The sequence below is a fragment of the Macaca thibetana genome, chromosome X, assembly GCF_024542745.1.
Source record: "Macaca thibetana thibetana isolate TM-01 chromosome X, ASM2454274v1, whole genome shotgun sequence".
NCBI classification, from domain to species: Eukaryota; Metazoa; Chordata; class Mammalia; order Primates; family Cercopithecidae; genus Macaca; species Macaca thibetana.
The window spans coordinates 54,053,486-54,079,456 of NC_065598.1; the positions used below are offsets into that span (position 1 = coordinate 54,053,486).

The 25,971-nt window shown below is 39.7% G+C and overlaps 1 protein-coding gene and 1 pseudogene across 2 annotated transcripts in view; both read left to right on the top strand.

Annotated features, from left to right (window-relative positions):
- MAGED2 (MAGE family member D2) overlaps window positions 1-25,971 on the top strand; it is a 645,534-nt gene that overhangs the window by 442,102 nt on the left and 177,461 nt on the right. The window lies entirely within an intron of this gene.
- The window catches only part of LOC126946569 (phosphoglycerate mutase 1-like), a 55,266-nt pseudogene continuing 29,971 nt past the window's right edge, over window positions 677-25,971 (top strand). The window contains exon 1 of the transcript XR_007722696.1: window positions 677-24,571. The product of XR_007722696.1 is annotated as a phosphoglycerate mutase 1-like (transcript). The remainder of the gene's footprint in view (window positions 24,572-25,971) is intronic.

Here is a 25,971-nt window from a genome sequence, read left to right on the forward strand (position 1 = left end):
TCAATTGTTTTAATTTTTAGCTCCCACAAATAAGTAAGAACGTGCAATGTTTGTCTTTCTGTGCCTGACTTATTTCACTTAACATAATGGCCTCCAGTTCCATTCATGTTGTTGCAAATGGACTGGTTCTCGTTCTTTTTTATGGCCAAATAGTACTCCGTTGTGTATATGTACCACATTTTCTTTATCCATTCATCTGTTGATGGGCACTTAGGCTGCTTCCAAATCTTAGCTATTATGAATAGTGCTGCAACAGACATGGGAGTGCAATATCTCTTCCTTATAATGATTTCCTTTCTTTTGAGTATATGCCCAGCAGTGGGATTGCTGGATCATATGGTAGCTCTATTTTTAGTTTTTATTTTTATTTTTATTTTTTATTTTTTTTTGAGGCGGAGTCTCGCTCTGTAGCCCGGGCTGGAGTGCAGTGGCCGGATCTCAGCTCACTGCAAGCTCCGCCTCCCGGGTTTACGCCATTCTCCTGCCTCAGCCTCCCGAGTAGCTGGGACTATAGGCGCCCGCCACCTCGCCCGGCTAGTTTTTTGTATTTTTTAGTAGAGACGGGGTTTCACGGTGTTCGCCAGGATGGTCTCGATCTCCTGACCTCGTGATCCACCCGTCTCGGCCTCCCAAAGTGCTGGGATTACAGGCTTGAGCCACCGCGCCCGGCCTATTTTTAGTTTTTAAAGGAACTTCCAATCTGTTCTCCATAGTGGTTGTACTAATTTACATTCCCACTAATAGCCTTTGAGGTTCCCTTTTCTCCATATCCTCTCCCGCATTTGTTATTGCCTGTCTTTTGGTTAAAAGCCTGTCTGCCTTTTTTGTAGGTGAGCTTCCTCATGGTTTCACAATGGCTGTCACAGCTCCAGACAACACATGAAGAAAGCTGTGTCCAAAGTAAAAAGTAGACCTTCCTTTTTCTATGTTTCTTTTAAAGATCAAGAAAAACTTTTCTGGGAGAAAAACTTTATTAGTCCTGGCAGGAAACAGATCTCTACACAATGACAGGTTATCTTTTTCATAAATGGCTGCAGCAATCTCACTTATCCCACATACTTTAATACAGTGAGACCTTACCATTCCCCCATTAAAAGGTGAAGTCAAGTTCTCCTCTCTTTGAATATGAGTGGGCTTGTGAATTTATCAGTCATTAGCATATAGCAGAAATGATGGCTGTGTGACCCTTTAGGCTAAGTCATATAAAATGATGCATCTTTTGCCTGATTAATTGGAACTGTCACACTTGTAGCCCTGACCTGCCATGTAAGAAGTCCAACTGAGACAGTCATGCTGTAGAGACCAAATGTAGAAACTCTGGTCAGCAGCTCAGTTGAGCTCTTAGCTGATAAGCAGTATCAACTATAAGCCATTTGAGTGAGCCTTCTTGAACATCCAGTACAGTTAAGTTTTCAGATGACTGCAGCCCAAGCTGACATCTAACTACAACTGCCAGAAAGACCCAAAGAGAACATTTTCCAGCTGAGCCCTTCCTGAATTCCTGACTCAAAAATTGTGAGCAAAATAAAATGGTTGTTTTAAGCCACTAAGTTTTGGGATATTTTGTTACACATCACTAGTAATAGGAACACACAGCCTGAGCAACATGGTGAAATCCCATCTGTGCAAAAATTACGAAAATGAGCTGGGCATGATGGCCTGCACCCATAGTCCCAGCTAGTTGGAAGGCTGAGGAGGGAGAATTGCTTGAACCCAGGAGGTTGAGGCTGCAGTGAGTTGTGCTCATGCCACTGCACTCCAGCCTGGGCAACAGAGAGAGGGCCTCTCTCAATAAAAATAAATAAAAAATTGTAGGAAAATAATCTTTGGATTTCCATCCACATCTCAGTTTTCATCACATGCACACCAGTTATCTTCCTTTGTGTAAAATGACAGGAACCATGTAAAAAATTCTTGCATTCTTGTCTGGTTCCTTTTTCAGCAGTTTCTCTTGTGGCACACATAAACGTTTCTACTTCAATTGCCTAATATAATTTCAACTTACAAAGCGCACAAGATTTTTATTCCACCTTACTTTTAGAGTGCTTATCATATTTGACAGAGTGGCACCCTGTCTCTTAAAAGAATTATACCCATTTTAATAGGTATGTAGTGATTTGGTTTGGATTTGCATTTCTCTAATGACTAATAATGTTGAGCATTTTTTCACGTGCTTATTGTTTATTTGTTGAGAAATATCTATTTAAGTCCTTTTCTCCTTTTAAAATTGGGTTGTCTTTTTGTTGTTGAGTTGCCTTTTTGTTGTTGAGTTGCAGGAGTGTTTCTTTTTTTGTTTTTTTGGTTTTTTTTTGAGATGGAGTCTCACTCTGTCGCCCAGGCTGGAGTGCACTGGCATGATCTCGGCACACTGCAACCTCTGCCTCCCGGGTTCAAGCGATTCTCCTGCATCAGCCTCCTGAGTAACTGGGACTACAGGCACGTGCCATCACGCCCAGCTAATTTTTGTATTTTTAGTAGAGACGGAGTTTCACTACGTTGGCCAGGCTGTTCTCGAACTCCTGATCCCAGGTGATCCGCCCGCCTTGGCCTCCTAGAGTGCTGGGAGTATAGGCATAAGCCACTGCACCCGGCCAAGTTGCATGAGTTTTTAAATATGAATATTAAACACTTATCAGATACATAATTTACAAATATTTTCTTCCATTCTGTAGGTTGTCTTTTCACTTTCTTGATAATGCCCTTTCATGCATGAAATTTTTAAACTTTGATGAAATCCAATTTATTTTTTCTTTTGTTGCTGTTGCATCTGTTTTGGTATCATATCCTACAATCCATTGCCAAGTCCAGTGTTACGAAGATTTACCCATATGTGTTTTCCTAAGGGTTTTATAGTTTTAACTCTTACGTTTAGGTCATTGATCCATTTTGAGTTAATTTTTGTATATGATGTGAGGTAGCAGGTCTGACTTCATTCTTTTGCATGTGGAAATTCAGTTGTTCCAGCACCATTTGTTGAAGAAACTGTTCTTATCCTATTTAATGGACTTGGCACCTTTGTCAGCAATCAATTGGTCATAGGTGTATGGGTTTGTTTTTGAACTCTCAATTCTATTCCAGTGGTCTATATGTCTATCTTTATACTAGTACCACACTGTTTGGATCACTTTAGTAGTAAGTTTTGAAATCAGGAAGTATGAGTCCTCCAATGTTGTTGTTCTTTTTCAAGGTCATTTTGACTATTAAGGGCTCTTTGCAGTTCCATATGAATTTGAAGATTGGCTTTTCCATTTCTGCAAAAGAAAGGGTGTTGAAATATGTTTTTTTTCCCTTTGAGATGGAGTCTCACTCTGTCACCCAGGCTGGACTGCAGTGGCATGATCTTGGCTCACTACAAACTCCTGTTTCTGGGTTCAAGTGATTCTCCTGCCTCAGCCTCCTGAGTAGCTGGGATTACAGGCACGTGCCACTACACCCGGTTAATTTTTGTATTTTTAGTAGAGATGGGGTTTCACCATGTTGGTCAAGCTGGTCTCGAATTCCTGACCTTGTGATCCACCTGCCTCGGCCTCCCAAAGTGCTGAGATTACAGGTGTGCACCACCGCACCCAGCCAGGTGTTGAAATTTTGTTAGGAATTGTTTTATTATCTGTACATCCTTTTGGATAGTATTGATGTATTAACAATATTAAATCTTCCGACCCATTAACATGGAACCTGTCTTCATTTTTTTCAGGAATGCTTTATAGTTTTCAGTGTATAAGCCTTTCACATTTTGGGCCAAATTTATTATTGGTTATTTTATTCTTTTAGATGGTATTGTAAATTGAATTATTTTCTTAATTTCCATTTTGGATTGTTCATTGCAGGTACATAGAAATACAACTAATTTTTTGTAAATCTTATACTCTGTAACTGCTGAATTTGTTTATATACTCTGGTAGCTTTCTTGTGGATTCTTTGGGATTTTTTTTTTTTCCCTTGAGACAGGGTCTCACTCTGTCACCCTGGCTGGACTGCAGTGGCATGAGCTCAGCTCACTGCACCTCGACCTCTCGGGCTCAAGTGATCTTCCTGCCTCAGCCCTATGAGTTGCTGGGATCACAGGCGTGTGCCACCATGCCTGACTAATTTTTGTATTTTTTGGAGAGGTGGGGTTTTGTCCAGGCTGTTCTCAAACTCCTGGGCTCAAGCAATTCACCCGCCTTGGCCTCCCAAAGTGCTGGGATTATTATCCTGGCTGGGTGCAGGCATAAGACACTGCATCCAGACAGGATATTCTATACAGGGGATCATGTCATCTGTGAATAGAGATAGTTTTACATCTTCCTTTCTGTATTAGTTTGCTAGGGCTGCTATAACAAACTACCATAGGCTGGGTGGCTTAAACAACAGACATTTATTTTCTCACAATTCTTGAGGCTTGAAGTCTGAGATCAAAAAGTTAGCAGGAATGATTTCTTTTTTTCTTTTTTCTTTTCTTTTTTTTTTTTTGAGACAGAGTCTCGCTCTTTTGTCCAGGTTGGAGTGCAATGGCGTGATTTCGGCTCACTGCAACCTCCGTCTCCCTGGTTCGAGCAATTCTCCTTCCTCAGCCTCTCAAGTAGCTGGGATTACAGGCACCCTCTACACCTGGCTAATTTTTTGGGTATTTTTAGTAGAGATGGGGTTTTACCATGTTAGTCAGGCTGGTCTCGAACTCCTGACCTCCGGTGATCCACCCGCCTCGGCCTCCCAAAGTGCTGGGATTACAGGTGTGAGCCACTGCGCCCGGCAGGAATTATTTCTTCTGAGGCTTCTCTCTTTGGCTTGTAGATGTTTCTCTGTGTGTCTTTACATGGTCTGTTTTCTGTGTATATCTGTGTTCTAATCTCTTTTCATAAGAGCTTTGGCTTTGATATCATGCCATAATGAAAGTAATTCTCTACCATTAGATATTTTGGTTATTTCCAATTTTCCCCTATTATAAGTAAGGCTATAGTAAATACACCAGTCATATTGAGTTAGAGCCCGTCTTAGCTCATTTTAACTTAATTACCTCTTTAATGACCCTATCTACAAATTCAGCTACATTCTAAGGTACTGGGGTTTGGGACCTCAACATATGCATTTTGGGGGGACAAAACTGAGCCCATAACACTTTCCAATTTGGATGCCTTTATTTCTTTTTTTTTCTTTTTTTTTTTTTTCTGGAGACGGAGTCTCACTCTGTCGCCCAGGCTGGAGTGCAGTGGCCGGATCTCGGCTCACTGCAAGCTCCGTCTCCTGGGTTCACGCCATTCTCCTGCCTCAGCCTCCCGAGTAGCTGGGACTACAGGTGCCCGCCACCTCGCCCGGCTAGTTTTTTGTATTTTTTAGTAGAGACGGGGTTTCACTGTGTTAGCCAGGATGGTCTCGATCTCCTGACCTCGTGATCTGCCCGTCTCGGCCTCCCAAAGTGCTGGGATTACAGGCTTGAGCCACCGCGCCCGGCCTGGATGCCTTTATTTCTTGTTCTTGTCAGATTGCTCTGACTAGAACTTCAGTACAACATTGAACAGCAGTGGTGAGAGAGGGCATTCTTGTCTTGTTCCTTATTTTAGGAAGAAAGCTTTCAGTCTCTCACCATTGAGTCAGTCTGATGTCAGCTCTGGGATTTTTGTTTGTTTGTTTGTTTGTTTGTTTTTTAAATAAATGCCATTTATCATGTCGAGGAAGTTCTCTTCTATCCCTACTTTTCTGAGAGTTTTTATCGTGATAGGGTGTTGAATTTTGTCAAAGAGCTTTTCTGTATCACTTGGGGTGATCATATGCGTTTCTTTAACTTTGTTCTATTAATGTAGTGTATTATATTGTTTGATTTTCTTATGTTCAACCTCCCTTGCATTCCTGGGATAAATTCCACTTGGATATGGTGTATAGTTCTTTTAATATGATGTTGGATTCAGTTTGGTAATATTTTGTTGAGTACTTTTGCATATATATTTGTAAGGGATTTTGGTCTGTAATATTCTTGGTTTTTTGGGCACAGCAGTATTTATTATAGCCTTATTTATAATAGGGGAAAATTGGAAATAACCAAAATATCTAATGGTAGAGAACTATTTTAATTATGGCATGACATGAAAGCCAAAAGTCATAGTTAAGAATATGGATAGATTTGATTATATTACAACATTTTAAACCACTGTATCAAAATTTTTGGACAATGACAAAGCAGAAAAAGTTTTTATAACATGACAATATATGCATATATACATATATGTTTCAACACAATATATTTTTCGTTTTATTTTTAGTTGACAGGTAATAATTATACATATTTATGGGATACAGACTGATATTATGATACGTGTATACAATGTATAATGATGAAATCAGGGTGATTAACATATTCATCCCCTTAAAATAAATGTGTGTTGTAAACATTCAACATAGTCTCTTCTGGCTTTCTGAAAATGTACAATAAATTGTAGTTTAACCATATTAATTCTACAGTGCTGCGGAATGATAGAACTCATTCCTCATATCTAGCTGTAATTTCGTATCCGTTAACCAAACCCTCCCCAGCCTCCCCTCCCGCTCCCAGTCTCTAATACTCACAATTCTGCTCTCTACTTCCATGGACTCAGATTTTTTTAACTCTCACATGTGAATGAAAATATGCAGTATTTATCTTTCTATGCCTGACTTATTTCACTTGATATGATATGCTGTAGGCTTGCCCATGTTGCCACAAATGACAGGATTTCATTCTTTTTAAGGTTGAGTAGTATTCTATTGTGTGTATATACCATGCTTTCTTTATCCATTCATCCACTGATAGAAACTTAAGTTGATTCCATCTTGACTATTGTGAATAGTGCTGCAATAAACATAGGGGTGCAGGTATCTTTTTGATAAGCTGATATTGTTTCCTTTGGATAAATAATGTGGAGTTACTGAATCATATGGTAGTTATATTTTTAGTTTTTTGAGAAATCTCCACATGGTTTTTTATAATGTCTGCACTAATTATACTTCCACCAACAGCGTATAAGTGTTCCCCTCTCTCCACGTCCTCGCCAACATTTGTTATTTTTGTCTTTTTGAAAATAGCCATTCTGAGGTGATATGATATCTCATTGTGGTTTTGATTTGCATTTACCTGATGATTAGTGATGTTGAGCAATTTTTCATATGTTTGTTGCCATTTGTATGTCTTCTTTTGAGAAATATCTATTTAGTTCTTTTGCCCACTTTTGAATTGGATTATTTGATTTTTTTTTTGCTTTTGAGTTGATTTCCTTGTATATTCTGAATTTTCATCCCTTGTTGGATGAATAGTTTACAAATATTTTCTCCTATTCTACAGACTGTCTCTTCACTCTGTTGGTTGATGTGCAGAAACTTTTCAATTTTTTTTTTTTTTTTTTTTTTTGAGACAGTGTCTCACTCTGTTGCCCAGGCTGGAGTGTAGTGGCGTGATCTCGGCTCACTGCAACCTCTGCCTCCCAGGTTCAAGCGATTCTCCTGCCTCAGCCTCCTGAGTAGCTGGGAGTACAGGCGTACGCCACCATGCCCAGCTAATTTTTGTATTTTTAGTAGAGACGGGGTTTCACCATGTTGGCCAGGCTGATCTCGAACTCCTGACCTTGTGATCTGCCTGCTTCAGCCTCCCAAAGTGCTGGGATTACAGGCATGAGCCAGCGTGCCTGGCCAACTTTTCAATTTAATATTGTTCCATTTGTCTGTTTTTGTTGCCTGTGCTTTTGAAGTCTTAGCCATAAAATCTTTGTCTAGACCAATGTCATGAAGTGTTTCCCCTATGTTTACTTCTAGTACTTTTATAGTTTTGGGTATTATGTTTGAGTCTTTGATCCATTTGGATTTATTTTTGTATATGGCAAGAGATGGGGGTCTAGTTTCATTGTGCTGCATATGAATATCCAGTTTTTCCAGCACCATTTATTGAAGAGGGTGTCCTTTTCCCAATATATGTTCTTGATACCTTTGTTAAAAATCTGTTGACTGTAAATATGTGGTAATATTTCTGGGTTCTCTATTCTGTTCCATTAGTCTGTATGTCTGTTTTTATACCCATCACCATGCTGTTTTCATTACTATAGCTTTGTAATATAATTTAAAGTCAGGTAGTATGATGCCTCCAGCTTTGTTCTTTTTGCTCAGGATTGCTTTATTTGTGGACTTTCATGCTTCCATATGAATTTTAGGATTTTTTTTTTTTAATTCTGTGAAGAATGTCATTGGTGCTTTGATAGGGATTGCATTGAATCTGTAGATTGCTTTGAGCAGTATGGTCACTTTTACCATAGTAATTCTTCTGATCCATGAGCATGAGGTGTTTTTCCGTTTGTTTGTGTCCTTTTCAATTTCATTCATCAGTGTTATGTAGTTTTTCTTGTAGAGCTCTTTTATCTCTTTAGTTAAATTTATTCCTAGGTATTTAATTTTTCTGTAGCGGTTGTAAATGGGATTGCTTTCTTGATTTCTTTTTCACATTGCTTGTTATTGGTGTATAGAAAAGCTACTGATTTTTATATGTTGATTTTGTATCCTGCAACTTTATGGAATTAGTTTATCAGTTCTGGGAGTTTTTTGGTGGAGTCTTTAGGGGTTTCTAAATATGAGGTCATGTCGTCTGCAAAGAGGGACAATTTGATTTTCTCTTTTCTCATTTGGATGTCTTTTATTTTTTTTGCCTGATTGCTATGGCTGGGACTTCTAGTACTATGTTGAATAAGAGTGGTGAAAGTGGGTATTCTTGTCTTGTTCAGTTCTTAGAGGAAAGGCCTTCAGCTTTCTTCCATTCAGTATGATGTTGGCTGTGGGTTTGTTGTATATGGCCTTTATTATGTTGAAGTATGTTACTTTTATTCTTAATTTGTTGTGAGTTTTTATCATGAAGGAATGTTGAATTTTATCAAATGCTTTTTCTGCATCTATTGAGATAATCACATGGTTTTTGTCCTTTCTGTTTATGTGATATATCATGTTTATTGATTTGCATTCATTTAACCATCCTTATATCCCTGTGATAAAGCCCACTTGATCATGGTGAAGTATTTTTTTGATGTGTTGCTTGATTTGGTTTGCTAGTATTTTTTGATATTTCTATCTGTGTTTATCAGTGATATTGCACTGTAGTTTTCTTTTGTGTGTATGTGTCTTTCTGGTTTTGGTATCAGGGTAATGCTGGCCTTGTACAATGAGTTAGGGAGAATTTCCTCCACTTCAGATTTTTGGAATAGCTTGAGAATAATTGTTGTTAATTCTTCTTTATAAGTTTGGTATAAATCAGCAATAAAGCCATTTGGTCCTGGACTTTTCTTTGTTGGGAGACTTTGATTACTGATTCAATCTTGTTACTTGTTATTGTTCTGTTCAAGTTTTCTATTTTTTCCTGCTTCCCTTTTGATAGGTTATATGTGTCCAGGAATATATCCATTTTTTCTAGGTTTTCCAATTTGTTAGCATATAGTTGTTTTTTATAGCATCTAATAATCTTTTGTATTTTTTTTTTTTTTTTTTTGAGATGGAATCTCACCCAGGCTGGAGTGCAGTGGCATGACCTTGGCTCACTGCAACCTCCGCCTACTGGGTTCAAGTGGTTCTCCTGCTTCAGCCTCCCAAGTAGCTGGGACTACAGGTGTGTACCACCATGCCCGGCTAATTTTTGTACTTTTAGTAGAGACAGGGTTCACCATGTTGGCCAGGCTGGTCTTGAACTTCTGACCTCAAGTGATCCGTCCGCTTCGGCCTCCCAAAATGCTGGGATTACAGGTGTGAGCCACTGCGCTCAGCAGAAATTAAATTCCTCATGTATTTCTGAAGTATCAGTTGTAATGTTTCCTTTTTCTTTTCTGACTTTATTTATTTGGGTCTTCTCTCTTTTTTTTCAGTCTAACTAAAAAAAAGTGATTTATCAATTTTGTTTATCTTTTCAAAAAACCAACTTTTTATTTTGTTGATCCTTTGTAGTTTTTTTTTTTTTTAAGCCTCTATTTTGTGAAGTCCTGTTCTGATCTTTATTATTTCTTTCCTTCCACTAATTATGGTTTTGGTCTGTTTTTACTTTTCTAGTTCCTTGAAATGCATCATTAGATTGTTTACTTGAAATTTATTTTTTTGATGTAGGCATTGATTGCTGTCAAGTTTTTTCTTAGCAGTGTTTTGCTCTATCCCATAAGTTTGATATATTGCATTTCTATTTTCTATTTTCATTTGTTTCAAGATATTTAAAAACTTTTCGTCTTAATTTATTCATTAACTCAATGATTGTTTATTAGCATGTTATTTGTTTCATGTATTTTACTGTTTCCAAAATTCCTCTTATTATCTTTATTATTATTTTTATTTCAATAGTTTTTGGGGAACAGGTGGTGTTACAGGTGGTGTTTGGTTACATGGATAAGTTCTTTAGTGGTGATTTCTAAGATTCTGGTGCATACATCACCCGAGCAGTGTACACTGTACCCAATGTGTAGTCTTTTATGCCTCACACCCCTCCCTCCCATCCCCCCAAGTCCCTGAAGTTCATTGTATCATTCTTATGTCTTCATGTCGTCATAGCTTAGCTCCCAATTTTAAGTGAGAACATATGATGTTTGGTTTTCCATTCCTGAGTTACTTCACTTAGAATAATGGTCTCCAGCTCAATCCAGGTTGCTGCAAATGCCATTAATTTGTTCCTTTTTATGGCTGAGTAGTATTCCGTGGTGTGTGTGTGTGTGTGTGTGTGTGTGTGTGTTATATGTGTATATATATACATATACATACACACACACATATATATATATAACATTTTCTTTATTTACTTGTTGATTGACGGGCATTTGGGCTGGTTTCATATTTTTTCAATTGTGAATTGTGCTGATACAAACATGCATGTGCAAGTGTCTTTTCATAGAGTGACTTCTTTTCCTCTGGGTCAGATTGCTGGATCAAATGGTAGATCTACTTTTAGTTCTTTATGGAATCTCGGCACTGTTTTCCATGGTTGTTGTACTAGTTTACTTTCCTACCAACCGTGTAAAAGTGTTGCCTTTTCAACACGTCCGTGCCAACATCTATGACTTTTTGATTTTTTAATTATGGTCATTCTTGCAGGAGTAAAGTGGTATTGCATTGTGGTTTTGATTTGCATTTTCCTGATAGTTAGTGATGTTGAGCATTTTTTCATATATTTGTTTGCCATTGGTATATCTTCTTTTGAGAATTGTCTACTCCTGTCCTTAGCCCACTTTTTGGTGGGATTATTTATCAGGTTTTTTTTTCTGCTGATTTGTTTGAATTCCTTGTAGATTTTGGATATTAGTTCTTTGTCAGAAGCATAGTTTGCAGGTATTTTCTCCCACTTTGTGGGTTGTCTCTTTACTCTTTTGGTTATATCTTTTGCTGTGCAGAAGTTTTTTAGTTTAATTAAGTTTCATCTTTGTTTTTGTTGCATTTGCTTTTGGGTTCTTGGTCATTAACTCTTTGCTCTTTGTTTAGAAGAGTTTTTCTGATGTTATCTTGTACAATTTTTATGGTTTCAGGTCTTAGATTTAAGTCTTTGATCCATCTTGAGGTGATTTTTCTATAAGGTGACAGATGATGATCCCGTTTCATTCTCCTCCTACATGTGGCTTTCCAGTTATCATAGCACCATTTGTTGAATAGGCTGTCCTTTCCCTACTTTATGTTTTTGTTTGCTTTGTCAAAGGTCAGTTGGCTGTAAGTGTTTGGCTTTATTTCTGGGTTCTCTATTCTGTTCCATTGGTCTATGTGCCTATTTTTATACCACTACCATGCTGTTTTGATGACTATAGCCTTGTAGTATAGTTTGAAGTCAGGTAATGTGATGCCTCCAGATTTGTTCTTTTTGCTTAGTCTTTCTTTGGCTATGTGGGCTCTTTTTCAGTTCCATATGAATTTTAGGATTGTTTTTTCTAGTTCTGTGAAGAATGATGATGGTATTTTGATGGGAATTGCATTGAATTTGTAGATTGCTTTTGGCAGTATGGTCATTTTCACAATATTGATTCTACTCACTCATGGGCATGGGATTTCATTTGTTTGTGTCATCTATGATTTCTTTCAGCAGTGTTTTGTAGTTTTCCTTGTAGAGGTCATTCACCTCTTCTGTTAGGTATATTCCTGAGTATGATTACAGGCGTCCATCCCCACTCCTGGCTAATTTTTATATTTTTAATAGAGATGGGGTTTCACCATGTTAGCCAGGCTGGTCTATAACTCCTGACCTCAGGCGATCCACCCGCCTCAGCCTCCTAAAGTGCTGGGATTACAGGCATGAGCCACCTCTCCTAGCCTAATTTCAATTTTCTTAAACGTATTGAGACTTGTTTTGTGGCCTATCATATGGTCTATCTTGCAGAATGTTTCATGTGCTGATGAATTGAATGTGTATTCTAAAGTTGTTGGGTAGAATGTTCTGTAAATATCTGTTAACTCCATTTGTTCGAGGGTATAGTTAAAGTACACTTTTTCTTTGTTGACTTTCTGTCTTGATGACCTGTCTAGTGCTGTCAGTGGAGTATCAAAGTCCCTCACTATTACTGTGTTGCTGTCTATCTCATTTCTTAGGTCTAGTAGTAATTGTTTTATAAATTTAGGAGCACTTATATATAAAAGTGCATATATATTTGGGATTGTGATATTTTCCTGTTGGACTAGTCCCTTTATCATTATGTCATGTCCCTCTTTGTCTTTTTTAACTGTTTTTGCTTTAAAGTCTGTTTTGTCTGATATAAGAATAGCTACTCATGCTCGCTTTTGGTGTTCTTTTGCATGGAATGTCTTTTTCCAATCCTTCACCTTAAGTTTATGTGAATCCTTATGTGTTAGGTGAGTCTCTTGAAGACAGCAGGTACTTGATTGGTGAATTCTTATCCATTTGCCATTCTGTATCTTTTAAGTGGAACATCTAGGCCTTTTACATTCAGTATTAGTATTGATATGTGGGGTACTATTCTATTCATCATGCTGTTGTTGCCTGAATATCTTGTTTGTTTTTCCATTGTGTTATTGTTTTATAGGCCCTGTGAGATTTATGCTTTAAGGAGGTTCTGTTTGGTTTCAAGATTTGGAACTCCTTATAGCAGTTCTTGCAGTGCTTGCTTAGTAGTGGCAAATTCTCTCAGCATCTGTTTGTCTGAAAATGATATTTGCTTTCCTTCATTTATGAAGCTTAGTTTCACTGGATACAAAATTTTTGGCTGATAATCATTTTGTTTACGGAGGCTAAAAATAGGACCTCAGTCCCTTCTAGCTTGTAGGGTTTCTGCTGAAAAATCTGCTGTTAATCTGATAAGTTTTCTTTTATTGGTTACCCGATGCTTTTGCCTCACAGCTTTTTTTTTTTTTTTTTGAGTCAGAGTCTCGCTCTGTCGCCCAGGCTGGAGTGCAGTGGCGCCATCTCGGCTCACTGCAAGCTCCACCTTCTGGGTTCACGCCATTCTCCTGCCTGAACCTCCCTAGTAGCTGGGACTACAGGCACCCACCACCATGCCTGGCTAATTTAAAAAAAAATATTTTTAGTAGAGATGGGGTTTCACTGTATTAGACAGGATTGCCTCGATCTCCTGACCTTGTGATCCACCCACCTCAGCCTCCCAAAGTGCTGGGATTACAGGTGTGAGCCACTGTGCCTGGCCGCCTCACAGCTCTTAAGATTCTTTCCTTCATCTTGACTTTAGATAACCTGATGACTGTGTATCTAGATGATGATCTTTCTGTGATAAATTTCCCAGGTGTTCTTTGAGCCTCTTGTATTTGGATGTCTAGATTTCTAGCAAGGCCAGGGAAGTTTTCCTTAATTATTCCCTGAAATAAGTTTTCCAAATTTTAGATTTCTTTTCTTCCTCAGGAACGCCAATTATTCTTAGTTTGTTTTTTTTAACGTAATTTCAAACTTTTTGGAGGCTTTGTTCATTTTTGGATTATTTTTTTCTTTATCTTTGTTGGATTGGGTTAATTCAAAAGTCTTTGAGCTGTAAAGTTCTTTCTTCTACTTGTTTGATTCTATTGTTGAAACTTTTCAGTGTATTCTTCATTTCATCAAATGTGTCTTTCATTTCCAGAAGTTGTGATTTGTTTTTTATTTTTCCTACCTATTTCTCTGGAGATTTTCCATCCATATCCTGTATTATGTTTTTAATTTCTTTAAATCGGTTTTCACTTTTCTCTGGTGCCTCCTTAAGTAGCTTAATAAGCAACCTTCTGAATTATTTTTCTGGCAATTCAGAGATTTTTTCTTGGTTTTGATCCATTGCTGGTGAGCTAGTGCGATCTTTTGGGTGTGTTATAGAACCTTGTTTTGTCATATTACCAGAAATGTTTTTCTGGTTTCTTCTCATTTTGGTAGACTATGTCAGAGGGAAGATTGGTGACTCAAGGGCTGCTGTTCAAATTCTTTAGTCCCATGGGGTGGTCCCTTGATGGGGTGCTCTCCCCCTTCTCCTAAGGATGGGGCTTCCTGAGAGTGAGAGTGCAGTGATTGTTATTGCTCTTCTTCTACTGGGCTCTGGGCTGGTACTCGGGAGTGTCTGCAGAGTCCTGTGATGTGATCCATCTTTGGGTCTCTTAGCCATGAATACCAGCACCTGCTGCAGTGGAGGTAGCAGGGTAGTGAAGTGGTTGTAGTTTTGTTTAGTGTGATGTTTTTCTTAAATCCTGTTTCTGCTAGCCATGAAGTTGTCACATGGGCAGATTCTGGACCTCTGGTTAGTCAGAATGTTACAGGCAGTGGAATTAGCTATTGTTTTCTCCTTCCTTGGAGCAGGGTGTTGTGGGAAGTCAGGGACCCTGAACAGAGGGACCGGCTGAAGCCATGGCAGAAGAACATAAATTGTGAAGATTTCATGGGCATTTGTTAGTTCCCCAAATTAATACTTTTATAATTTCTTATGCCTGTCTTTACTGCAATCTCTGAACATAAATTGTGAAGATTTCATGGACACTTATCACTTCCCCAATCAATACCCTTGTGATTTCCTATGCCTGTCTTTACTTTGATCTCTTAATCCCATCATCTTCGTAAGCTGAGGAGGATGTATGTCACCTCAGGACCCTGTGATGATTGTGTTAACTGTACAAATTATAGAGCATGTGTTTTTGAACAATATGAAATCTGGGCACCTTGAAAAAAGAACAGGATGACAGCAGTGTTCAGGGGACAAGGGAGATAACTTTAAACTCTGCCTGCCGGTGAGCCAGGCTGAACAGAGCCATATTTCTCTTCTTTCAAAAGCAAATAGGAAAAATATTGCTGAATTCTTTTTCTCAGCAAGGAACATCCCTGAGAAAGAGAATGTGCCCCTGAGGGTAGGCCTCTAAAATGGCCACTTTGGGGGCAGCTGTCTTTTTTGGTCGAAGACAAAGGGATGAAATAAGCCCTGGTCTCCCGTAGTGCTCCCAGGCTTATTAGGACGAGGAAATTTCTGCCTAATAAATTTTGGTCAGACCGGTTGTCTGCTCTCAAACCCTGTCTCCAGATAAGACATTATCAATGACAATGCGTGCCCAAAACTTCATTAGCAATTTTAATTTTCCCCGTCCTGTGGTCCTGTGATCTTGTCCTGCCTCCATTTGCTTTGTGATATTTTATTACCTTGTGAAGCATGTGATCTCTGTGACCCACACCCTATTCGTACACTCCCTCCCCTTTTGAAAATCGCTAATAAAAACTTGCCAGTTTTACAGCTCAGGGAGCATCACAGAACCTGCTGACATGTGATGTCTCCCCCGGACACCCAGCTTTAAAATTTCTCTCTTTTGTACTCTTTACCTTTATTTCTCAGACCAGCCGATGCTTAGGAAAATAGAAAAGAACCCACGTTGAATATCGGGGGTGGGATTCACCCGATAGCAGGGTTGTTCTGTTATGAGTTGCTGTAATGACTTGAGTTGACTGGCCTACAGCCAGGAGATGGTGCTTTCAAGAGAGCATCAGCTGTGGTAGTATAGGGAGATACAAGCTTGCATTAAGGTCACCTGGATAAGTATTCAGGTTTCTCAGGTGATGGGCAGGGCCATAGAACACCCATGAGTTTTATGTCTTTTGTCTTCAGCTACCAGGGCTTGTAGAGAAAGACCATCAGGTGGGGGCAGGGTTAGGCATGTCTGAGCTCAGACTGTCTTTGGGGGGTGGACTTGCTGTGGCTAAAGAGAGGGATGGCAGGGGTGGTTCTCAGGCCAATGGAGTTATGTTCCAAGCGGGGGATTATGGCTGCCCTGCCTCTGCTCCTTCATACAGGCTGCCAGGGAAGTGGGAGAAAAGCCAGCAGTGACAGGCCTCGCCCAACTCCCACACAGCCAGCAAGGCCAGTCTCAGTCCCGCCATGCTCCCCCAACAGCCAACAGAGCTGAATTTATATCCAGGTCTCTGGTGTGCAGGGCTGAGATCTTGCCTCTGGCTTCAAGGCTGAGAAAGCAAGCAGGATTTTCAGGCCTCACTCCTTCCTGCCTTCTGCAGCTGGATAGATAATTCTTGGCTAACAGTTTTTTTCTTTCAGCATTTAAAGTATGTCATCTTAGTGTGTTTTGGCCTTCGTGATTTCTGGTGTGAAATCAACTGTCAGTTGTATCAAGGATCGTATGTAATGAGTCACTTCTTTCACTGCTTTCAAGATTCTCTTTGTCTTTGTATTTTAAGTTTGACTCTAATGTGTCTCAGTGTGTGCCTCTTTGAGAGTATGCTGCTTGGAGTTCATACAGCTTCTTGGATTTGTAGATCCTTATTTTCCTTCACATTTGGGAAATCCTTGGCCATTATTTCTTCAAATATTATTTTGTTCTCTCTTTCTTAGACTCAAATAATATGTATGTGGGTTAGCTTATGGTGTCCTATGGGTCCCTTAAGCTCTGTTCACTTTTATTAATTCTTTTTCCTTTTTTTTTTTTTGAGACAGAGTTTTGCTCTTGTTACCTGGGCCTCCCAAGTAGCTGGGATTACAGGCATGCACCACCATGCCCGGCTAATTTTGTATTTGTTTTTGTTTTTTTGAGATGGAGTCTTGCTCTGTTGCCAGGCTGGAGTGCAGTGGTGCGATCTTGGCTCATTGCAACCTCCGCCTCCTGGGTTCAAGCAAGTCTCCTGCCTCAGCCTCCCGAGTAGCTGGGAGTACAGGTGCATGCCACCAAGCCTGGCTAATTTTTTTTTGCATTTTTAGTAGAGATGGGGTTTCACCATGTTACCCAGGATGGCCTCGATCTCCTGACCTTGTGATCTGCCTGCCTTAGCCTCCCAAAGTGCTGGGATTACAGGTGTGAACCACTGTGCCCAGCTCTTTTTTTTGAGATGGAGTCTCGCTCTGTCACGCAGGCTGCAGTGCAGTGGCATGATCTCGGCTCACTACAACCTCTGCCTCCTGGGGGTTCAAGTGATTCTCCTGCCTCAGCCTCCTGAGTAGCTGGGATTATAGGTGCCCACCACCATGCCCAGTTAATTTTTGTAGTTTTAGTAGAGAGAGGGTTTTGCCATGTTGGCCAGGCTGGTCTTGAACTCCTGACCTCAGGTGATCCACCCTACTCGGCCTCCCAAAGTGCTGGGATTACAGGCATCAGCCACTGTGCCTGGCCAATTCTTTTTCTTTTCTACTCCTCAGACTTGATAATTTCGATTATCCTATCCTTAAGTTCACTGATTCTTTATTGTGCCTTCTTAGATCTGCTGTTCAATACCTCTAGTCAATTTTTCATTTCAATCATTGTACTTTTCAGCTCCAAAATTTCTGTTTGGTTCTTTTTTATGCTTTCTGTCTTTTAAATTGACATTCTAATTTTGCTCATACATCATATTCCTAATTTCCTTTAGTTATTTGTTCATGTTTTCCTTTAGTTCTGTGAGCATATTTAAGTCAATTGTTTTAAAGTGTTTGTCTATTAAATTTGATGCCCGGACTTCTTCAGGAATAGTTTCTGTCAATTTAGTTTGTTTCTGTAAATGGGCCATAATTTCCTATTTCTTTGTATGTTTTGTGATGTTTTTTGTTGAAAACTATATGTTTGAATATCACAAAATGTTAATGGGGTACATTAAATTCTCCTTTTTCCTCTGAGTTCGCTGTTTATTTAATTTATGTGAAGGCTGTAGTAGTCCATTTGTTTAGTGACTTTCCCAAAGTACTTTTAGGAAGACTTTTTTTGTGTGTGTAATCATTGATATTTCTGTTTTTCAGTTTGTACTCAGCTAGTGTTTTGATAGGATTTCCTTGAATGTCAAGAACTAAAAAAAAAAAAAAAAAAATTAAAATTCAAAAAAATCAAACAAACAAAAAATTACCTCCCCCACTCATATTTGCAGAATCATTTTGTTCTAAGACATTTGTTTTCAACACCTAACTAGGCTTGCACTAAGCATAGGACTCAGCCCGTGGTGAAATGTTAGAGTTTTCACATGTTGTTTTTCTGAGGATGTGTCTTGTGTGGAGCCTGCACATGGCTTTCTAAATCCCCCTATATACGTGGCTTCTTTTGAATGTCCTAATTTCCCAAATAAACTCTCCCCAGCTCTTGCTGTCAGTCCTTAGGTGGTCTATTTTGTTTTGATCATAATCTTTTCCCCTGAGTATCTGCATGTTGCTCATTTTTTCTTGCATTGATTTTGAGCTTGCCATTTTCTAGCCTCAGTTCTGAGTGAAGTGAAACACAGATGAATACCTTATGTCAGTCTTTTAGCCCCAAGGCAGGTTAGAACATACGTACACAACAATTTGCAAATAAGGTCTGCTCTGTTTCCTCCAGAATCAGGGACAAGTTTCCCATATGAGAATGTAGACTTTCCTATTCAAGACCGTGACTGCACTGGAGAGGGGGTGCGGCAAGAGCAAGTAAAAATGCCATAAAACTTTCTTACCATTTTGAAATTGCCTTTATCTTTCTTTTTTTTAACTTTTATTTTAGGTTCAGAGAGTACATATGCAAATTTGTTACATGGGTAAGTTGCATGTCACTGAGGTTTGGTGTACAAATGATCCCATCACCCAGGTAGTGAGCATAGCATACAATAGGTAGTTTTTCAACCCTGGCCCCCTCCTGCTCCCACCTCTAATAGTCCCCAGTGTCTATTGTTCCCATCTTTATGTCCATGTGCACTCAATGTTTAGCTCCCACTTATAAGTGAGATGTGGTATTTGGTTCCCTGTTCCTGTGTTAATTTGCTTAGGATGATGACCTCAAGCTGCATTCATATTGTTGCAAAAGACATGATTTCATTCTTTTTTATGGCTGCATAGTATTCCACAGTGTATATGTATCACATTTCCTTTATCTAATCCACTGTTGATGGGCATCTAGGTTGATTTTGTATCTTTGCTATTGTGAATAGCACTGTGATGAACATACACATGCATGTGTCTTTTTAGTAGAATGGTTTATTTTCCTTTGGGTATATGGGATTTCCAGTAATGGGATTTCTCAGTCAAATGGTAGCTCTGTTTTAAGTTCTTTGAGAAATCAAACTGCTTTCCACAGTGGCTGAACTAATTTACATTCCCACTGTAAGTGTATAAGTGTTCCCTTTTCTCTGCAACCTCACTGGCATCTGTTCTCGCCTTTTTCTTTATTCAGCATTTGCTCGGTTGCTATAAACCTTTCATCGTTTTTCAGAGTTTTGAGAAAGTTGGTTCTGTCAGTTTCTGCTTGATTATCAGTTTCGGTAGGGGAACAAGAGCGTGGAGCTGCCTACTTCACCATTTTGCCAATGTACTACTGCCTCCATCATTTTCTATTGCCTTCTTTCCTTATTTTTTTCATTGTACATATTATGACCCAGAAATTAAATTCTGAATTTATTTCTTGACTTTGTTATTGTCTCTTTCTCTCAGTAGAATGTTGGCTCCAGGAGTACAGGGACTGCATCTGTCTTATTTACCCTTATGTACTGCTAGAAGTGTCAGGCTGTGTGTGTGTATATACACATATGTATTTTGCAGTTTGTATGTATATACACACATATACACACATGTGCACACGTGTGCATGCACACACACACACACATATATCTCACTATCTACTTTTGAATGAATGTTATGCCAGTAGTTCCCAATACTGGTCTGTCATCTTCTGCAAGGGCCTGATATAGTTTTTGCCAATCTGCAGTAAAATGAAGATAAAAAGGACACTGTAGTGTATATTTGATTTAAAGGCCTTTGCTTTATCTTATTTACTTGCTAATTTGTGCAAAACTGCAAAAGATATGTATAAATCAGGGAAATGTAAATACTTGGATATTTTATAATATTAGGAAATTATTATTAAATTTTTAGATATTCTGTGGTATTATGGTTATTATTATAAAAGAGTTCTTATATTTTAAACACATGAACTCAAATATTTATGGAGAAAATGGTGTCTAGAATTTGCTTCAAAGTAATCTGGGATACGATGTGTGTTGGGGTTAGAGATGTAAGACGCTTGGCCAGGAATTGATAATTGAGAAGCTGGGTGAGAGGTACTTGGGGGTTCATTTACTCTTTTTTCTACTTTTGCATATGTTAAAAATTTTCATATTAAAGATAAATTTAAAAGTTTGTCCTTTACTTGGGGATTATGTGTAATTGTCTTTTCTTAAAATGATGGTGATAGAAGGCAGTAGTTTGTTTTTAGTGTCCTTCTTCTGCAATATTTTATCCATCCCTCGCAATTTTTTGAAATATTGTTTGGGCTGTGAAGTCCTAAACTCTTGGGACTGTGAACTTGTGGGACTGGGTCTGATCACATGAGGCCACAAACATTTACTGACAAGATCCTGGGTGCCAGACCCTGTTCTGGACTAAAAATATACAGCGAATTAGACACAGTCCACACTCCTGAGAATTGCTGTAGAAAATGAGATAAGAAATGTAAAATCCTTCACACAGTGCCTGATACAGTGTAAGTGCTCAATAAATGTTAAGTGTCCTCATCACCACCCCCACTACTATCATCATCACCTTCGATATTTTTCCATGTCAGTTTATATATAGCCCATTAAATTAATTAATTAATTGAGATAGTCTGGCTGTGTCGCCCAGGCTGGAGTGCAGTGGCACGATCTCGGCTCACTGCAACCTCTGCCTCCCGGGTTCAAGTGATTCTCCTGCTTCAGTCTCCCGAGTGTCTGGGATTACAGGCACGTGCCACCACGCCTGGCTAATTTTTTGTATTTTTAGTAGAGACGGGGTTTCACCATGTTGGCCAGGCTGGTCTCAAACTTCTGACCTCAGGTGATCCACCCACCTCGGCCTCTCGAAGTATTGGCATTACAGGCGTCAGCCACCACGCCTGGCCTATATATAGCCCATTTTAAACTGATAAGTCATTATCATTATCAGCCATCTCCTGCCCCCACTGATACTTTCAGTTTTTCATTATTGCCAACAAATCAGCACGGCTTACACTTGTTCATAAGGCTCCTTGCAGTTTTTTGTCCCCTAGATCTAAGGTTCTTAAAGTGTGATCTTGAACCAGTTTGCCCCAGCATACCCTGGAAGTTGTTAGAAACACAAGTTCTTAATCTCTGATAGTAGACAGGCCACAACAATCTGTGTTTTAACAAGCCCTGTAGGTGATCCGGATACACTTCTCTAGGAGTCTTGGATGTATATATATGGAAATGGGATTGCTGAGCTGATAGGATATATACAATTAAAATAATGTTTTTTTAAATAAAATAGGGAGGATCTCACTGTGTTGCCCATGCTGGCCTCAAACTCATGGACTCAAGCGATCCACCCACCTTGGCCTCCCAAAGTGCTGGGATTACAGGCGTTACATTTGAAAAAATTAAGTCAAAGAGCTCTCCAAACCAGGCACAAACTTCTACTCATATATTAAGGTCTCACTGTGAGTAGGGTTGCTAAGCCTGCTGAAATAACCCTTTCTCTTCCGGTACCCACTTTCACCGACGTGCCCCACCCGCCCGACTCGATTGCATCAGCCTCCCGTCAGCCCCGCCCCAGTGTACTTGCACTCGCAAGCGCTGCTGGGTATCTTGGGACTAGACGCACACGGGGCGGGGCTTCGAGTCTCGCTCTTGGAGCGGGGAGGCCAAAGGAGTCGGAAAGGGGCGTTATCTATTTCGGAAGTGAGTGGGACAATGGCGACCAAGCGGTCGTGAGCCTTGAGCTTTGCAACTTTTCTTGGCTCCCATTTCCTCCTAAAGCCACGAGTTTACCAGCGTCTCTTACAAGTAGTGTGTCGCCACTTTAAATAAACCATTAGGGAAGGAAAAGGGCGAACCCCGGAGCCCACCTGCGGCAGGGGTGCGCCAATTGGCCAGTGGTGAGGGCGCATGCGAACCACTGACAATGACGTAATCTTGCCGCTCACAGCGGAAGTGAGACTTTGGGGGAGGGAGGAGCTCCGGTGCGAGTAAAAGCGTCGGATTTGTCCAGGCCTGGGCTGAGACGCCTGCTAGGGGATGGAGGGCCCCAGGAGGGAGAGGGAGGAGTCTTGGACTCTCTCAGAGACAGAGGCTGGGGCTGGCCACCGAGAGTGGAAGCCGCTGTCCAGAGGTTAGAGCCACCCAAGAGCGGGTAGTCGAGTGGCCGCCAGGGGGTGACCGTGCCTGCGTACGTCCACAAGTGGGCCCATAAAGACTGGCCCGTATATTTTTGAAACTATTTATTTTTATATCTGTTTCTTCTTCTGCCCTGACATCCCAGAGAAAGAGTTGTGGGTGATTCACCTAGTGAAGGGCCAGGTACAAAGAAGACACATTTTTAAGGCGGTTGATTGACGGAGGGAAAAGACTGAAAAAACGAAAACAACAAACCAAAAAACCCCAAACCCAGAGATACCCATATATGACATAAAGTTAAGGCCTTTTTAAAAATTAGTAATAGAAATTTTAAATGTCCATCAGCAGAGCTTCAGGCCATGAAGTTTTTAGGTTGTTGCAGTCAGAGTGTACACATAACCCTGTATCCTTAGTTATAGCATAATAATTTTTCTCTGTTGCTGTAGAATCTCCACAGCCATCATCTCTCAGCAATGGTGGTAGAATGTTCCATCAGACAGCTGTGCCACAATTCACTTAACTCTTGTTGGATATTAAAACTACTTTCTAGTGTTTGACCATCAAAAAATATCTCTGCAAGGAATAATTTTGTGCTTAGAGCTTTTCCTGTGGGAGTAGGGGTGGGTGGATATTGATTTAGGAGCAGAATTACCGGGAAAATGTCATAAACATGCTTTAGGCTCTTGTTGACCCGCTTTCCTGAAAGGGATCATACCCATTGACATCAGAGGCCAAATCCGAAATCAAACCTGGTGGACTCCGGGTCTTGCCTGTCTCCAGGCTGGTTTTAATTTCCGTATCCTGCAGCAATGCTCAAGTTTATTATTAGTTCTGACCTTTGGGGCAAGGCAAACACACACCAAAGTTTCGGGGACAACTTTAGCAACTGCAACAGCTGACATTGTGAGCGGGTGCAGCTCAGGTTTCAAGCTTGAGCAACTGGGTTGGATGAACTTGCCTCACTGAGACAGGGAATCTGAGAAGAGGAACAGGTTTGGGAGGGAGCAGATGAGATCAGTTTTAAATATGTTTAGTTCGAGGTGCCTTTGGGACATCTAAAGGAAGGTATCCAGGAGACAGGCATACATATGGATAAACAACAGTTTTTGCCCTTCTCTGAACTCCCAGAGCTCCCTATCTGTGGATTTCTCATGGCTCAGGTTGCCTTTTACCTTTTACTACCCTTAGAGCTCCTTGAGGCCAGGATAAGGGCCTCATTCATTTGTGCATCCTTCCTCCCAGTGCCCGGTACAGTGCTTTATACCTAGAAGGCCATAAAATTCTGTCCTGTATAATGAAATTTCATTGATTTCTTAATTGGATGATTCCTGCAGTAGGGGTTCTGATCTGGGTGAAAAAGTTTGGGAAGCTTGAGAGTTCTGGGAAGGCTTCCTGTAAGAGGTGACATAATGTTACTGTGAATGATTATGACTATTTGTTGAACACCTACCATATTCCAGTCACTCTGCTGCACACATGCATCAGAGATGCCACTTCTTGCTGGCCATCTTTACATCCCCTTCTGGGAGAATTGGCTCTACTTACAGTTCCTACCAAATGATCAAGCAAGGACTAACTATGTATTACATCCACCCTTGCCTTAGGATACAGCATCTGATCCGTGGCCAGCCCACAGCCTGTGAGTTATATGGCCCAGCTTTAGAAGATGAGGTGGGCCAATCAGATTGCTCTCTTGGGAATGTGAAATAGGAGATCCAGAGGAGAGTTGTCAGTTAGTTGTCAGTAGCTGAGCTGACAGGTCCAGTAGACCAGGATGCTGGGTGGGTGGGTGCGGCATTATGAATCAGGTCAAGTGCCTGTTAAAATCCTGGGGGAACAGTTCAAAGTGGTTGGCTGAATGAGGAAGCTGGGGCAGGTGTACAGAGAGAAGCAGACATGTAGTGCAGATGAATTATATTAATGGTAAAGCTCCAGAGCAGAGGGTCCATGCCTCATCCAGAAATTTCCTGCAGCTCCAGGCTTAATAAGCTTTAGCTGTACTTCACTTCCTGCTCTTGGATTTCCGATTCGTGATCTAGCTTCACTGGGTTTCTGTTCCTTGCATCCAAAAGAGTCTTAACAAAAACAGCCTTTTAAATAGGTTTAATTTAATTTGCACTTCGGCCCTCTGAGGTGAGTATACTTTTCCTCATTTTACAAGTGAAGAAACTGAAGTTTAGTGAGATTAACTTGACTAAGGTGACACAGCCAGTGATGGAGCTGGTCTGTCAGATGCTCTTAATCTTTTTTTTTTTAAAGCATTAATATGTTATTTTTATTTTTAAAAATGACCACAAGCTTGTCATATAAAAAAAACAAAAGCAATCAATACAGACATAATCTGATCTGAACATCAATCAGCTGCTTTGACTCTTCCTTTCATTTACTTCCTTTCAATTTAAAGGAATGTAGCTCCAGCTACATTGGCCTCTGTTTCCGGAACACGCCAAGGTTGTTCTCACCTTTGGTCCTTTGCACTGAGTGTTCCTTCTCTTTATTTAAAAAAAAATTTTTTTTCTTCGCCAGCTTTAAACAGAGGGTCCCTTCTCTTTATAATGCTTTTCCCCTTGCTTTTCCAGTGGCTGGCTCCTTCTTGTCATTGTCTTCACTTAATTGTCACTTCTTCAGAGAGGCCTTTGCCAAACCACGCAGTATGAAATAGCCCACACAACTCTTTGCCCCACTGCTTTCTGTCATATAACTCCTTTTTATTCCCTGCATAGCCCTTGTCACTGTTTGAAATTGCGTTGCTCATTTATGTAATTGTTTATTGTCTGCGTCCTCTTTAAAAATGAGAACAGAAGCCTTATCTGTATCCTGAGGATCTAAAACAGTGCTGCTGTATAAGTTCAGTCAATATTTGTGGAATGTTTGAATGTATAAACTAAAAACAAAGTTCTTATCCAATGCTTTTCTCTCCTAATACCAATCTGCAGAGACAGTAACTTTTAACAGTTTTGTCTACATCTTCCCATTTTCCATGCATATACAAACAAGCATGTATCTCTCTGCATAAAGATAAATATGAATATATGCTTTTGTTTACACCAATGAAAGTTCTATAATTGCCTTTTTCACATAACACTTAACATCTTTCTGTACCAATACATATACATCTACCTTATTAAAAACAAAACAAAATAAATTCATATTATTGCAGTGTATGGAGTTACCAGAATTTATTTAATTGGATGTCTTTTAGTGGTTATTTTTTTCTAATTTTTTGTTTTTATGTGATGTAATATTGAAGTAAATATTCTTATTATATATGTATTTGCACAAATGTTCCCCACACCCATTTGTTGTCTTTTGGCTTTGCTTGTGGTATATGCAAAGATAAACTTTGTTTAAGCTTATATGATTAGGTTTACCCATCATTCCCTTTATGGTTTTTGGATTTTGTTTTCTTTTTAAATAATTTAATTTTAAGTTTTATGGGTACACAATTTAATTTTTATGGATTGTACATGCCTATGGGTTACATGTGATATTTTTATACCTGTTTATGATGTGTAATGATCCAGTCAGGGTAA